We start from the raw sequence: 17,633 nt of genomic DNA, 5'->3' as shown, positions 1-17,633 counted from the left end.
TCCGTTCGCCAGGCACAACCGCAAATTTTCATTATCCCTAACTTTTTTACGTAATTGCGGAAAGTTTCTTAACAACGACTCAAAAAATTCTTGACTAACTACGGAGTACGTAGCACCAGTATCAACCAAAGTACGTTCTTGCCTCTCATATAAGCAGAGTGAAATTTTACATGACTGAGGCGATTTCTGAAATTTAAATATCTTTCCTCCGCGCACACACCTCACGTGAGCGGAACCTGCTCGTTTCCGGGGCATTGATTACGTATGTGTCTGGGTTTACTACACCGGAAACACAACCTATTCTCTGACGTCAGAACCGGAAACGTACAATCTACAGTACTATGACCATAATTACAACAATTAGCGCATCGCATACTAGAAGCACTTGCGACTGCCGCAGCAGGTATACGGGACTTTGAGGTTTCAAGACCCGCACCGTGTAGCTTCGGCCCCGCGAACCCAGAGAACGTGCGCAACCTATTTGACAAGCGCGTAGTTGGCCCACCCACTGCCCGAGATTAGCTACATGGAGCAAATTTCGACTGGTACTCTTTCGTGGCTATCAGTCTGTTTTCTATTTCACTCGCTAAGGCCCGCAACTGCCCATATGAAGAAGGGGCTTTGACAAAACTGCAGTGTTGCAATGTTAAAGGCGACAAGTTCCTCACAATGATGTCCACTAAAGTTTTCTCTGAAAAACCCGGTGGCTAAAACTGCAGAATAATCAATAACAGAGTTGACAAAAGTTATCATGGGTTCGTCCGGCCTCTGAAAAAGTAAAACCAAATCATTCTTACATTTCTTTCTAATACGTGGCGGACACGCATAATCTATCACAGCATTCATGAAATCCTCAAATTTTCCCCGCTGTTTGATTACTTCACATAAGAGATGTAGGAACTGATCCGTACATTTTGTCAGTAATGAGTGAACAAAATCTGCTTCGCTCACCAGCTGCAATTCATGCAATTTACCGGCAGCTATAAAAAAATCTAACACCACCCGAGGGTCTACCGATTCCAGTGTGGAAAGAGCTTGCAATGATTTTATAAAAAGCTTCATACTTAAGGAAGGTTGGACGACGTGACTCACGGATGATGCTTCCGAGTGAGTAACCGAGGCCAGCTCTGTGAGCAGAAACAGCACAACTCGTCGCCTTAGAACCTGGACAATCTCGCCTTCCTCAACTGATAAACCTGCATCCACCAGAAACTTCATAAGCTCAGCCTTGCTCATAGCGTACACCCAGGAGACAGACAAGACTGCTGATGACTCGTACTCGCTGACTCACATGCAACAAATAACATACACAGGATTAATAACAATTAATAGCAGAGTTGAGCAGATTGAAACCAGCGCTCCCAGCCACAAGCCCTATTCCCTCCATATGCTGGTTTTGTATGTGATATAAACACAATCACATCATTCAACAAACAAAACATGATTATATATTATAATTTGAACATTCTATTTTCTTTGGAGTGAGTACAAAACCCTTATAATAAAATAGCAAAAATATACACAGCATAAAAAATTAGTTATATCATATTTGTTACGACCCTCATGTAGCCGCAAATACAGTACAATAGTAGGAAGTTGACTATGTGTTTATCTCATATGAAGGAAATTAAGAAAGTTACATATTATTACCACGAGTAAAGTCACATCTCGTATACAGCTGTATATACTAGCCGTCTTTACAAATTCAAGATTACGGTTATGGAGCGTGTCCTAGCCCGACACGTATACTACACATAATTAGTTACATTCTTAATCAACATTACAATTGCTTTCACATATAAGTCATTCATGTAACGTGCTCGAGCTTCTTGTATACTTAATAGCTTTCATAAAAAAAAGTAACCAGAATGTAACTCAACATTAAAGAAGCATCAGCAGTTTGCCGATTCTAAAATGTACCCTAGGGTGGTAATTTATTACGCGACCAAATTGATTGCAAGTAAACTCCAATTAAATTACGATAGAAAAGACTCTATGTATATTAGTCTAAAATTACATAGCAGACTAAACCAATGTATCGAAATGTCGCTCGGGCAACATATTCATTAACTAGTTCATAAAATATAAAAGTTACATTCAAATCAATTTCTAAGGGCGTGCTGAAACGAATTGACTAGATAAACGTTCCTACGATCCGTACACACGCTAAGTGCTGCACAGACACCCAACTGCCATCACGACCTAACCAGACTATGTCATGTCAGTTACAAAGTTACGCCAGAGAAGGGGGAGCCAACCAGATTTACGAGCTTATATAAACTTGATGTGACGTCGGCGCATGCGCAGAGTGGACGGATCCAATTCAGGAGGGGTAAGGGAGACCTATAGGAGAGGATATCAATCTCTCATCCCGCGGCGGGAACTTCAAAATATCCGCTATTACGTCGGTCTGCCGGCTCAGAACAGCAGGTCCTTTACATATCCTCATGTGCGTTTTCATATTATCTTGTCTTCCAAATTGCTTACGACATTTCTCACAAACAATAATTTTACGATAGAGGTTCTTGGCACATACTCTCTTCTCGTGTCGTCGTGCATTACTGTTGTTTGTGAAAATCTTGTCACAGTAACAGCACCGATGTTTGTTAGTTGTTGAATCACCAGCCATTGAAGTCTCCATCGAGGGCGAAACGAAGTTCGTCCAGTTTTCCTGTGTAGCCAGCACCAAAGGAATTAAAGTCTCTGCTGCTGGTGGTACCGCGACTACTGAAGTCTCCTCCAATGTTGACATCCTCGTTGCCGTCGGGATCTGCTGCTTCCTCGTCGCCGCTGACGTCAGGTTTCCTGTAGACGATGGTACAACATCCCTCAAGTTCGTCGATTTAGACGGTAAAGATGCCATCGAGTTCACAAGAACAGGTAATTACGAGACTTATGCACCAGAAGAAACAAACTAGGTGATCCTTACACCGACGACGTCAGTAACAAACTGAGCGACCTGCTGTCTAGGACTCGCTCATATACATGCACCGGATGGAATAATATGCTAGTCAAATCAAGTACCAATTACTATAATACTCGAGTCAAAAAATCATTTAAAAAAGAAGCACACCAAAATAAGGTAACACATTTGGAAGCAAATTTGACAAATGAAATGGACAGGCAATGCAGGCACTTGCAGCTTTAATCATTAAGTTAATATTTAAATTTAATTCAAGCGAAGTTTATTTATTCCCAATAATATACATCAGATCAAAAAAAGTTTGCTTCATTCAATAAATACCGCATTTCTTAGTTCATGTTTCTTTGAGATCGTATAAATTATCAGCTTTTCACGAACCAATAAGAAGTTTTAGCCTATTCTTCAAGCATTTGGATTGTCTATCGATGAACAATTGGTCTCGCTTTAGACGGCTTCCATCATCTTTACATATGTTATTATTAGTCTTAAATCTCCGCGTCCGTGTCACTTTCACAGACGCAAAGTCATCATCATTGCTGTCATCAATATAACTCATTTTATGATATAGTTTCTACATTTTAGTTGTCAGAGATTTACCACAATCTATGATCTTGTGAACTTCACAATATTCTCTATTGTTTTCTAGACATTGTTAGCTCCATTCTCATTTTCTTTAAAAGCCTGTGTGTCCAGTTTTTTTTATTAAATCCTTCAACCTATCATCCCAAACACAATTAAATCATCGTAGTATATATAAAAAAACCAACAAACTTCCTTTCATTTAATCTTAAGAACCGCATCATCCTTACCACCTATAATATAGTTTATTGAGCCCAAGACTCTTTCATTATAAACCATGCTGTGTTATTCAAGAAAGTTGGTATACTACCAGTTATACATACAAATCCATTCTAGCAATAATTTGTCTACCCATTAGAAAAAAAACCTTAACAATATTTTTACGTGTTTTATTAAATTATCACTTCGACTAAAATAATTACCACACATAGTAATTTCTATAAAAGGACACTTTGTCCAAGACATTTTAACCATTATCTCTGAAAAAAAACATGGCCCATTCTGCCGCCCTCTTCACCTCAACCTGGCCAAATACCAAGGAGGTACAGAGGCCAACAGTGAAAGCATGGGGAACGGGCTCAATGGTGCCTTGTTAGGCGTGTAGAAAATCATGAGAACCTTGAGCCGACTGGGGAGGCCATATTACAGGATAAAATAGTTAAATATATTTACTAGTCAAAATTAATACAAACAGTGGTTTTAGTTAAATGAATACAGCAATATCGTTTCTCTGTTCCTTATATTTTCTTTTCTTTAAATTCTTTTACTTTAAATAATAACAATAACAAGTTTAATATCAATTGATGAGTATACAGTCATACTTATAGAAAAAGTAAATGTTAAGATAAGGGGCCCCTTTAGATATTTCAGTTAAGCACATTGATTATGATGTTAAGAATTACATAGGTTAAAAATTACATAGGTTAAGTAAAAAAAAATAATTATTAGTCCAAAACAATGCCGAAAATGCTAGGTTAAAATTTTCCCTTTTGATGTGTGGTGGCTCATGGTTGCTCTTCTGCATGCAGAAAGTAACAAAGAAGATCTTTCCTGATTAGACGAGCTGCATCAGGCACTGAGGAGCACCATGACTCAGGTCACGAAGAAGCTGTGTGTCACGAAGTAATCGCGCCCATGGCCACCCACGCCTTCCGCACACACACTGTACATAAATGTATTACAAAATAAGATGATTGAACAAAATATCATTTCCACATATTCTTGAAGGAATATGCGATTTTACTCACCACTTGCGGTGTACGGAGAATTAATTAAGACATTGATGTCAAGAGATTAAGAAACGGCCGAAGGTAGGAACAGTTACATCATGGCCGACATGCTTCAAAAAGAAAGACGTATTATTTTGTGCAACTGAAGAAGACTATAGAGTTGATACATGAAAGACTGCACATGTAAAACAAATAGAGTTACACTATAGTGCGATTTCCCAAATCAACATTCATTATGGACAAAAGTAAAATTATTTTGTTGTAAAATTAATATAAAAATTTTAACACAGAAACTTGTGCTTTATAAATATAAATTATGCTGAAATTGTTGGTTACAAGATGATTTACAAATTCAAGAATAAAAAAAAATTATGGCTCCCAGTTTGCTATACAAAATAAAATAAAAACATTAACTATAAAATAGATAAAGTGAGCATGCGCATTACTACAAATGTGCAATGGCACACACTCCTCCCCTCAAAGGGCAACAGCCGGTGAGTGGCAACAGTTAATAAGTCCCAAAACTAAAATAACATCCCAATTACAACAATACCCACATAAACACTTAGCTATATATATAAAAAAATTACTATTCCACATTAGACTATGAGGCTAAGGGAAACAACATTGTCCCGTAAGGGATAGGAGGTGAAGGATTTGGGGGGGTGGTCGAGATGGAGCGCAACTTCAAGAAAAGGATAATGCTCAAAATGAGGATACAAATTAAGACCAGGGAGGATATGGATATGGCAGCAAGGTTAAAGTGAGAGTAGGACTCAACGTGTTGTTGCTTCGGACGAAAGAGATTAACTACATCGTGAAAAGGAGCACCGTTAGGACGGGACTTTAACATACCATTAATATCCTTAATAAGAGAAGCATTGATGGTTAAATTAGGGAGTGATGCAAAGGACGGCATGCTGAGGTTAAAATTAAATTTTGGGATGTGAATAGAAGGTAAAGTTAGATTGAAATGTAAAGTAGAAATTACTGACCCGAAAGTTTTGAAAAATGGGCTTACAATGTCACAATGAAAAAAAATTATTTATATATACACTACCGATTAAAGAAATAGTTAAAGGTGGAAATGACTCCGCAGTTGATCGACACAGTAAGGTAACATCCAATGAATGATTACTAGCGAATAACCAAAGTGTATTGGTTTTTTGAAGGAAAGGTAAATCCAGTGAAACAAAGCTTTTATCACAAATTTCATAAGTGGGTTTACCAAGAAAAAGGTTAAACTCACAATTACTGACATGAGCATCAAAAAACGGAAAGGACGGGGAACATAAGGTTACACCGTATTTTTTACAACCCGAGAGAGAGGAAGAAAACACAGGAGCAAATATTTTTCTATCTGGACTAACCAACAAAGTATCGTGCACATTGAGTAAAAGATAATGTTTGAACTCAGAAGAGAAAAATGGGAAGGCGAAAATGTTATAAGCCTCAAAACTGCTATCCTTGTTTGCTAGAGGCACGTTAACAATGGCATTTAATGAACCATTATAGACGATGGCTTGGACTTTATTTAAACCATAAAACATGTAGAGATTATCATGCGAAATTGTAGCCAACATATGCAAGGGTAGGGCAATATACTGTTGAATTTTAAACAAAAGATCAATAAACACAGTGGGTGTTAGAAGAGTGGAACTTAGTTGTCCATGAACACTGTTTTCAATAGCTTGTCTTAGATCGGAAATTTCCAGCCGAGCACTAGATAATGTCTCACTAACCCTAAACAAAAGGGTATTTAGATCAATTCTCCAACTTATTAATGTGATTTTGTCCCAGACTTCATGGATGGAGCTGTTTAATGCTTTGTAAAATTCATTATGGCTATTTAGATAATGTAATGCCAAATTTTTAATGAGAATAGTGTTGTTTATGACTCTATCTTCTAAATTCTTGACCACAATCATATGATGTAACATACTGTTAGAAATGTCATCTTGATTCTCGTTAACCACTTTCAGTCTTTTCTCCAAGACAGTCAAATCATCACTATCTAGGGTACCGAAAACTGTCTTCAATATAGAACCACCAAAATTAAACCAATTACGTTTTTGCCTTCTAGGGCGATGGGGCAGAAGTGAAGTTAAAGCCATAGTCTCAGTTTTGTATGCAATAAAGTTTTCTTGTAGTTGTTTGACCACAAACGCAAAATTCTGATTCCAAGCTTCGTCATCGTGATGACCACTATTCAGTGAAATAACTTTGTCCAGAAAAACATCCAATTGTTTACTTTCATTTTCAAGTTGAACTAAAATGAAGTCAAGCACAATGGAATAAACATTGTCCGAAAAGATGAGCGAATCTTGTTTTTCGAAGAGAATACCAGAATTCAAATGATTTACCGTAACTCTTCCAAGAGCGAAGGAGTAGGCACAAACAAGGAGGCACAAGACCCCGAACATGGCACACGACCACAAGGAAATACAGGAGACGGGAGATTCACAGCGACACTAAAACAAGAACACAGGAAAACACCTTTGGATAGTGAAATATAAATAAAACAACATTTTAAGATTTCTAATTATTAATAATACCCAAAATTATTCAGATATTACCCACACATCATGTGATCTAAACTAGAGCACACCCATAAAAACATACCCTAAACAAAGATAAAAAAAAATAGATGTTATAAAAACTTAAATTACTACCATGGTTTTTTTGTTTATGTAATATGCATAAAGAATAGGCCTATTCTGAAAAAAAAGTTAAATAAATTATGAATCCTCAAGACTAGGATCAGTGGGTGATCAAGCCACGATCAAACTAAGTCAAGGATTGGACCAAAGTAAACACCTGCAGTGAAGACCAAACGAAAGGACCTGCAGATCCCAACATTGGACAATTCAAATTGGAGGTGGAGAGTGATACCTTTTTAAGTGTGAAATGTGAGCTCTGGTCACATAAGAACCCGTGTCAGAATCAGCTAGGGCAGCTGTCACTGGGGTTAAAAAGCGTTGGATGTGATAAGGGCCTGACCAGCGAAAAGACAGTTTCGCCATCCTCTTATCCACTGCTTTACTGGTAGGATGTGACTTGCATAAGATGAGGTCACCTCGTCGAAAAGGATTTTTGACTCGATTCTTATCATATTTAATACGACTTCTTTCATGTGAGTGCTTAAGGTTTTTAAGGGCAGCTGCCCAAATTACTTTAATGTTTTTAGAATCCTTAGGTAACAGGTCATCCAAGGACCAAAGATTAGACAAGGGATTGTTCGGAGCATAGGTGAACATCAAATTGAAAGGCGAAGATTTATGTGACTCATGACGTGAATAATTAAAAGCCATCTGAAGCCAACGCAGATTTTTGTCCCAACTAACTTGATCTTTCGCATGGAAGGCAATTAAGGCCGAACGGAGGTTACGATTGAACCTTTTCGCATGCGAAGGTGGAGGATAGTATGGTGACAACGTGATATGACGTATACCATGTGTGAAGCACATAATTTTGAATAATTTGGAAGTAAATTGTGATCCATTATCCGAAACTATTGATGAAGGAACCCCAAAACTTTGGAATATGTAGGATTGAAGAGCCCGAATCGTGGATGGAGCATCAGCTATTCTTAAAGGAATCAACCAAACAAATTTGGAAAATGCATCCACACAAACTAATAAGATACTATTTCCATCTTTACTCCTTGGAAAAGGGCCTACGAAATCAACAAATAATTTTTGCATAGGTTTGTCGGATATTTCAGAAGACAAAAAACCTAAATGGGTATTCTGAGCAGGTTTACTAAGTGCACAAAGATGACATTGTTTGACTCTATCAGCCACCTCAGCATACATACCTTTCCAAACAAAATGCCTTTTAATAGCCTCAATAGTTTTGTATATACCGAGATGAGCACCAATAGGCGAGGAATGAAAATATTCGAATACCAGGGGTTTCAATACTTTGGGAAGAACAATACGTTTCTGATTGTTTCGAGTTTTGGAAAACAAGACACCTTTGGACAGAAAATATGGTTTTTGTTGGATACCTGAACTCAAATTTTGGACAATTTTCTGCAATTACTTATCTTCCTCCTGATGAGCCTGAATAGTCTTGAAGGCTAAAGGGAAATCAGTGACCAAAACATTACAAGTGGCTTCCTCCTTACTAGGCTGTGAACAATCAAACATACGTGAAAGCGTATCAGCAATTACATTCTGTGTTCCTCTTATATGCTGAACCTTGAATTTTAGAGATGAGATTTTCATGACCCAACGACCGATTTTGCCTAATTGTCGTGGGTGCGCCAAGAGCCATGATAGAGCTTGATTATCCGTTTCCAAAAGGAATTCTGTATGTTCTAAGTAAGGCCTGAACTTATCTATACCAAAAACAACAGCGAGACATTCCAATTCATAAATAGATGCTACCTTCTCTTGATTGGTCAGAGTCCGGGATGCAAAAGCTATCGGATGGCGGGCAGCATCAAACTCTTGTGCTAAAACCGCCCCTATTGCTGAACCTGAAGCATCGGTTTGCAAAATGAAAGGTCTCGAAAAATCTGCCATACGGAATACTGGTAGACTCATTATATCATTCTTTAGTGTTTCAAAAGCTTTTTGTTGTTTTTCTCCCCATTCAAATTTCACATTCTTTTTACGGAGTTGATTCAAAGGAACGGCCTTCTCGGCCAAATTAGGAATAAATTTTCCAAAAAACTGGACCATACCGATAAATCTAGCTATACCTTTAACATCGCGGGGTGGAGGAAACTCTCTAATGGATTTTGTACGTTCTGGATCGATGGAAATACCTTGAGAATAAATTTTATGACCAAGGAATGAAATCTCTGGGACAGCAATTTTAATCTTTTGTGGGTTAACGGTTAAGCCTGCTTTCTCGAGACGAGAGAAAACTTCTCTCAAGTGTTGAAGATGTTCCTCAAAATTCTCAGAATATATAACAAGATCATCCAAATAATTGTATACAAATTTAAATTTAATATCATGAAAAATTTGATCCAATAATCGTGTGAGGACTTGAGCTCCAGTAGCAAGCCCAAAAGGAACTCGCGTAAACTGGTATAAATTCCAGGGTACACAAAAACTAGTGATGTGTTTAGATTCTTTTTTGAGAGGGATTTGATGATATGCTGAATTTAAATCAATGGTGGTAAAGTACTTAGCTTTAGCAAACCAATGAAAAGCTGAATGTAGATCGGGCAAAGGAACTGATTCAATCTCAATCTTTTGATTTACACGACGGAAATCGACCACCATTCGTTGCTTACCATTAGATTTAGGAACTAGAAATGCAGGACTCGCATACTGAGAGGTAGACTGCTCAATAACGCCTTTATCCAAAAGTTGCTGTACTTCGTTTCGCAAAAGATTCATCTGAATGGGTGCCAATCTGTAAGGTTGATTTTTAACATAGCTGCTATATTTTAGCTTAATCACATATTCCAAGAGGTTGGTAAGACCTAATTCGGAGGTTAGAACTTTAGAAAATGATTCACATAGTTTTCTGATAGCAATACGCTGTTCATCAGACAGATGGCTCAAAGTATCACTTTCAATTTTACTAGAGTTGTGTACATTGATTTCAGCAAGGTTATCAAGGTACTGGTTACTGTCAGCAAACCGAATTTTGAGTTTAGGTAGGAACTTAAAGAAAATACACTTTTCTTGCACATCAAGTATAAGTCCGGTTTTCATCATAAAGTCTGCTCCGAGAATACAATCCAAACCTATATTTTTACATACCAAGCAAGGGAAAACCCAAGTAAAATTTGCTATTTTTAATTTAATAGTGGCGCAACAATCTATGGTTAAAATATCATTAGAAGCAGAATAGCACTTGAAATCGCCTTTTACAATTGATTTTATGCCCTTAGCTTCCTTTGATTTGGTGAACAACTCATAGGAAATGATAGAACATGTAGAACCCGAATCAACTAAAGCAGGAGTATCAAAGGAACCAAACGATACCACAATACGAGGTACTGGGACGGAATTTATTCCCACAATATTAGGGGAGTTAACCTTACAAACTTGATCTGGTTTCCGTACTCCAAAATATGTTTGAAAACAAAGAGCTGAGTTAATCTGCTGAAGAACGTGAGCATTATACTGTGAATTAGGCTTCCGATCTTGCTTGCAGGGTAATTCGCTCACCTTACAACCCTGCTTCCGGCGTTTTTTTGTTGCAGAACCTTGCAGTCTCTAATGACAATGTTATTTCTTTTGCAATAATTACAAAATTGACCTTGTGCTTGATTGTCTGGCTTAGTTTTTGTTTGGTTGTAAACACTACTCTTCCTAAAGTTAGGATTAACCTGTGTGGTATTACATGAACTGTGAAAACCATAGTTTTGAGTCTTAAATGTGGGATGGGCAAACTGCAGGTTACGGTGATGATCCGCAAACCTAACATTTTGCGAATGGATACACATTCTGTCGAGCTCGGAAAATGTGGAGGGTTCTGAGAAAGACTAACCGAGATCTCTCATCAGGGGAAAGCCCCTCTAGGATGGTGTTAACAATCTCTTGTTCAGTTACACCAAGTCGCAAAATGGCAGCGGCCTCCTTAACCTCATTTACATATACAGAAAGTGGTTCATCAGGTTTCTGTAACAGATTGAAATTATTTAATTGCAATTGTGTAAGCAACCTGAAGGGAATAAAAAAACTAAGGATATTCTCGTGGTAGGCATCGAAAGAAAGGTTCTGGGCAATTGCCAGCTGAGTCCTTTCGGCTAAAGGCCCAAAAGTGAAAGGGTAAATATTTTCCAAGATCTGCGACTCATGGATGGTGTTGCTTTGTCGCAATTTAACAATAACCTTAAGGAAATTAAAAAATTTAGGTATGTGCAACCCATCAGTGGCCGGGAAGTTTTTCAACATTGTTTCGAGAGGATGAGTAAGTTTACCAAACACACTTGGCAGCGCAAAATTTCTAGAAGGAGTAGGATTATGTGTCGAGCTTGCTGATGTACTAAATACAACACGAGGGTTCCGACTCGTAGACTGAGTGGATGTGGTATAGGCTGGGTTGGTTAGGTTAGGAATGGACATAGGGCTACAAACGTTGCCGACAGGAACAAAGTCTACCTTGGACGGACCAGGAGCTGATGAAATAAGTGGATTCAGGACAGTGGAAGTGGGCAATTCCACCCTACTCAACTGTTCACAAATATTTGTCATGGATGTGATTGGTGTTACATCACGCAATAATGAGAACTGAGATTCAGCGTTACCGAGAGTCTCAACTAAATTCTGAATCTCCTCCATCATATTTTCAAGTGAGGCAACTTGTAACTCAGACAATTTAGTTGTGTGAACATCAAGCAAACACTTAATGCGTGTACTCAAGTGATTCAAACGATTTCTGACACGAGGGAGCGTTACGGCAAAATTCTCATCATCTAAGATTGTAACCAACTCCTGTAAAACTAGTATCTTACTCGTGCAGGTTTTATACTCCTCATTAGGGTTCACTGTTATCAAAAGGTCATGATTAACTGGAGTGCTGCTCTGAAGAGCCAAACGCAATGTTTTACGCAAATGTGCCACTGTGGCGTTTTCACGTGAAATGCCACGCAATTGACACTCAAAGATCAATTCATCCTTTAAGAGGAACTCAGGGATGATTGAAGAGGACATAATGAAAATAACAAATAACAAAATAACCACAATAAAAACAACAGTAAATAACTATTGCCACAACCAAGCCATGCACATCCGAGGGTGGACACATGCAAGACAAACATCTACATACGTGAACACGACCAACAAAACACCAGAACCACCAGCTCTGCTACCAAGCTCTGCCGCCCTCTTCACCTCAACCTGGCCAAATACCAAGGAGGTACAGAGGCCAACAGTGAAAGAATGGGGAACGGGCTCAATGGTGCCTTGTTAGGCGTGTAGAAAATCATGAGAACCTTGAGCCGACTGGGGAGGCCATATTACAGGATAAAATAGTTAAATATATTTACTAGTCAAAATTAATACAAACGGTGGTTTTAGTTAAATGAATACAGCAATATCGTTTCTTTGTTCCTTATATTTTCTTTTCTTTAAATTCTTTTACTTTAAATAATAACAATAACAAGTTTAATATCAATTGATGAGTATACAGTCATACTTATAGAAAAAGTAAATGTTAAGATAAGGGACCCCTTTAGATATTTAAGTTAAGCACATTGATTATGATGTTAAGAATTACATAGGTTAAAAATTACATAGGTTAAGTAAAAAAAAAATAATTATTAGTCCAAAACAATGCCGAAAATGCTAGGTTAAAATTTTCCCTTTTGATGTGTGGTGGCTCATGGTTGCTCTTCTGCATGCAGAAAGTAACAAAGAAGATCTTTCCTGATTAGACGAGCTGCATCAGGCACTGAGGAGCACCATGACTCAGGTCACGAAGAAGCTGTGTGTCACGAAGTAATCGCGCCCATGGCCACCCACGCCTTCCGCACACACACTGTACATAAATGTATTACAAAATAAGATAATTGAACAAAATATCATTTCCACATATTCTTGAAGGAATATGCGATTTTACTCACCACTTGCGGTGTACGGAGAATTAATTAAGACATTGATGTCAAGAGATTAAGAAACGGCCGAAGGTAGGAACAGTTACATCATGGCCGACATGCTTCAAAAAGAAAGACGTATTATTTTGTGCAACTGAAGTAGACCATAGAGTTGAGACATGAAAGTCTGCACATGTAAAACAAATAGAGTTACACTATAGTGCGATTTCCCAAATCAACATTCATTATGGACAAAAGTAAAATTATTTTGTTGTAAAATTAATATAAAAATTTTAACACAGAAACTTGTGCTTTATAAATATAAATTATGCTGAAATTGTTGGTTACAAGATGATTTACAAATTCAAGAATAAAAAAAAATTATGGCTCCCAGTTTGCTATACAAAATAAAATAAAAACATTAACTATAAAATAGATAAAGTGAGCATGCGCATTACTACAAATGTGCAATGGCACACACTCCTCCCCTCAAAGGGCAACAGCCGGTGAGTGGCAACAGTTAATAAGTCCCAAAACTAAAATAACATCCCAATTACAACAATACCCACATAAACACTTAGCTATATATATAAAAAAATTACTATTCCACATTAGACGATGAGGCTAAGGGAAACAACATTGTCCCGGAAGGGATAGGAGGTGAAGGATTTGGGGGGGTGGTCGAGATGGAGCGCAACTTCAAGAAAATGATAATGCTCAAAATGAGGATACAAATTAAGACCAAGGAGGATATGGATATGGCAGCAAGGTTAAAGTGAGAGTAGGACTCAACGTGTTGTTGCTTCGGACGAAAGAGATTAACTACATCGTGAAAAGGAGCACCGTTAGGACGGGTCTTTAACATACCATTAATATCCTTAATAAGAGAAGCATTTATGGTTAAATTAGGAAGTGATGCAAAGGACGGCTTGCTGAGGTTAAAATTAAATTTTGGGATGTGAATAGAAGGAAAAGTTAGATTGAAATGTAAAGTAGAAATTACTGACCCGAAAGTTTTGAAAAATGGGCTTACAATGTCACAATGGGAAACATTATTTATATATCCACTACCGATTAAAGAAATAGTTAAAGGTGGAAATGACTCCGCAGTTGATCGACACAGTAAGGTAACATCCAATGAATGATTACTAGCGAATAACCAAAGTGTATTGGTTTTTTGAAGGAAAGGTAAATCCAGTGAAACAAAGCTTTTATCACAAATTTCATAAGTGGGTTTACCAAGAAAAAGGTTAAACTCACAATTACTGACATGAGCATCAAAAAACGGAAAGGTCGGGGAACATAAGGTTACACCGTATTTTTTACAACCCGAGAGAGAGGAAGAAAACACAGGAGCAAATATTTTTCTATCTGGACTAACCAACAAAGTATCGTGCACATTGAGTAAAAGATAATGTTTGAACTCAGAAGAGAAAAATGGGAAGGCGAAAATGTTATAAGCCTCAAAACTGCTATCCTTGTTTGCTAGAGGCACATTAAAATTGACATTTAATGAACCATTATAGATGATGGCTTGGACTTTACTCAAACCATAAAACATGTAGAGATTATCATGCGAAATTGTAGCCAACATAGGCAAGGGTAGGGCAATATACTGTTGAATTTTAAACAAAAGATCAATAAACACAGTGGGTGTTAGAAGAGTGGAACTTAGTTGTCCATGAACACTGTTTTCAATAGCTTGTCTTAGATCGGAAATTTCCAGCCGAGCACTAGATAATGTCTCACTAACCCTAAACAAAAGGGTATTTAGATCAATTCTCCAACTTATTAATGTGATTTTGTCCCAGACTTCATGGATGGAGCTGTTTAATGCTTTGTAAAATTCATTATGGCTATTTAGATAATGTAACGCCAAATTTTTAATGAGAATAGTGTTGTTTATGACTCTATCTTCTAAATTCTTGACCACAATCATATGATGTAACATACTGTTAGAAATGTCATCTTGATTCTCGTTAACCACTTTCAGTCTTTTCTCCAAGACAGTCAAATCATCACTATCTAGGGTACCGAAAACTGTCTTCAATATAGAACCACCAAAATTAAACCAACCACGTTTTTGCCTTCTAGGGCGATGGGGCAGAAGTGAAGTTAAAGCCATAGTCTCAGTTTTGTATGCAATAAAGTTTTCTTGTAGTTGTTTGACCACAAACGCAAAATTCTGATTCCAAGCTTCGTCATCGTGATGACCACTATTCAGTGAAATAACTTTGTCCAGAAAAACATCCAATTGTTTACTTTCATTTTCAAGTTGAACTAAAATGAAGTCAAGCACAATGGAATAAACATTGTCCGAAAAGATGAGCGAATCTTGTTTTTCGAAGAGAATACCAGAATTCAAATGATTTACCGTAACTCTTCCAAGAGCGAAGAAGTAGGCACAAACAAGGAGGCACAAGACCCCGAACATGGCACACCATCTATACCACTAAGTAAAAGAAGGTTAGAGTAGATAGGTCAAAGGACAAGTGATAGTCACTCATATGGTAAGGAAAATGGGTTCGATACCTATCTCAGACATTGCAGCATATATGTATTTTTCTTACCTCATGTATAAAAATATCTTCCAATGCACACGAATTTAAACTTATTCACGTACGACTAGTCAAAAGTACCTAAATTCAAGCACGTGTAACCTCAAAAAAAAAAAATTCTCACGGATAGAGGCAGTTTCTATACATCGAGACACGCCTACCGTCACCTGAAAATGAACATTGACCCCTCGCGCGGGAGTTGCAAGCTTGCAGAATGCTGCGACAGTCATATGTTTGCTCGAGACATCACGTCGCTAGCCTTCCAACTCATTACGCGTAAAACTCCAGTGAAATCGTAATCCAGCATACGTAAAGTACTTGCTGGAACCACTTCAAAGTATACATCACTGAACCAGATCAGAAAATATTCCTAGGAATGTATAACTTGCTACCAACTAAAAAGATATTAGCACATATACGAGAGGAGTCGAACCCCACATACCATACTGTGAAAGTCCATACTCTGATAATTATAAGCGACAAAATATTTTAAATCAAGACCACGGTCAGAAAACATTTTTTTTCTTGTTGTAAAAATTCATGTTAGTAATCAGCAACGAAGGAGTGAGTAACTTGGACCAAGAACCGCTTACCAAGTATCCAGAATCATACAGCCCATCCACTGCACCAGCTTACTCCGAAGTGTGTTCAATCGATTAATATTCTTTAATTTCTTAATATCACCACCGTAGTGTACACCAATATATGACAGGTTACGATTTAAGACCATAAATTTCCCACAAGTCTGTTAGTTTTATTTCGGAGAGTAATAAATTATTTCTCAGAAATAATAAATCAAGTTCCTATCAGAATTGCTCTAATGTTACGATATTACCTCAACCAGCAATTTACCAAAACATCTCCCATAAAAATCTTAAGAATGCAGATGACATACTCAGATAAAAATAATTTTAGCAAAAAAAACTGTCTTCAGCATTAGTGGTAAAACAAATAATACACACAAACAAGACAAAAAAGGCATTACAAATCCGTCCTAAATTACGTGCCACATGTAGTTTATTATATTAAGATAAACGATGGAGGTTAAGACGAATAAACAAAAAAATTCTTTAATTCCATAATTTATTTAAAATTGTACATTTATACACGATAAAATCTGACACCACTGTACAGTATATATATGTATATATATATATATGTGTATATATATATATATATCGTATACAATTCTCAGTCCATGCAACATTAATTTTTATTAAAATAAACTATTATAGTTATTTTTAAGAGTGACAAAATACAACTAATTCATACAGATCACGATACATCAGTTCAGGAGTGTAACACCTTAGAGGACCAGATATGTTATGCTGGAAACCTACCTTTACAAAATTTATAATGTTTTTTTCAAGTAAAATTTTCGTGTAACCTGTACACCACACTTATCACACAGAAATTTTACACGGTCAAGATTTATTCTGCAGCCATGCTTTTCATGGATGCGTGTACTTCGTAGTCGTTAAAATCGTTTACCACAGTAGCGGCACTGATACAGATATTCATCACAATTACCATCGCTTCCCCGCTGTACAACTTGCAAATGAACTTTGCTTTTATAATGCCTAATCAAATTACTTTTGTTTGTGAAATGTGCCCTACACGTGTCACACAGAAATGTCACACGGTTAGTGTTTCTTCTACAGACATGATTTTCATGTCTTCTTGCATGTTGACGGTATTTAAAACTTTTGTCACAGTACGTACACAGATGTCTCGTAGTTAGACCTTGAGTCACCGATGGCTCGGAAAGTATATTACTTTCAATGTACACTGCAGTTGTAGGCGACGAAGTCACGTATCTTGCATGAGCTGGAGATTTC

Source organism: Bacillus rossius, chromosome 1, assembly GCF_032445375.1.
Source record: "Bacillus rossius redtenbacheri isolate Brsri chromosome 1, Brsri_v3, whole genome shotgun sequence".
Lineage (NCBI taxonomy): Eukaryota > Metazoa > Arthropoda > Insecta > Phasmatodea > Bacillidae > Bacillus > Bacillus rossius.
Note: the sequence above shows the minus strand (reverse complement) of the source record.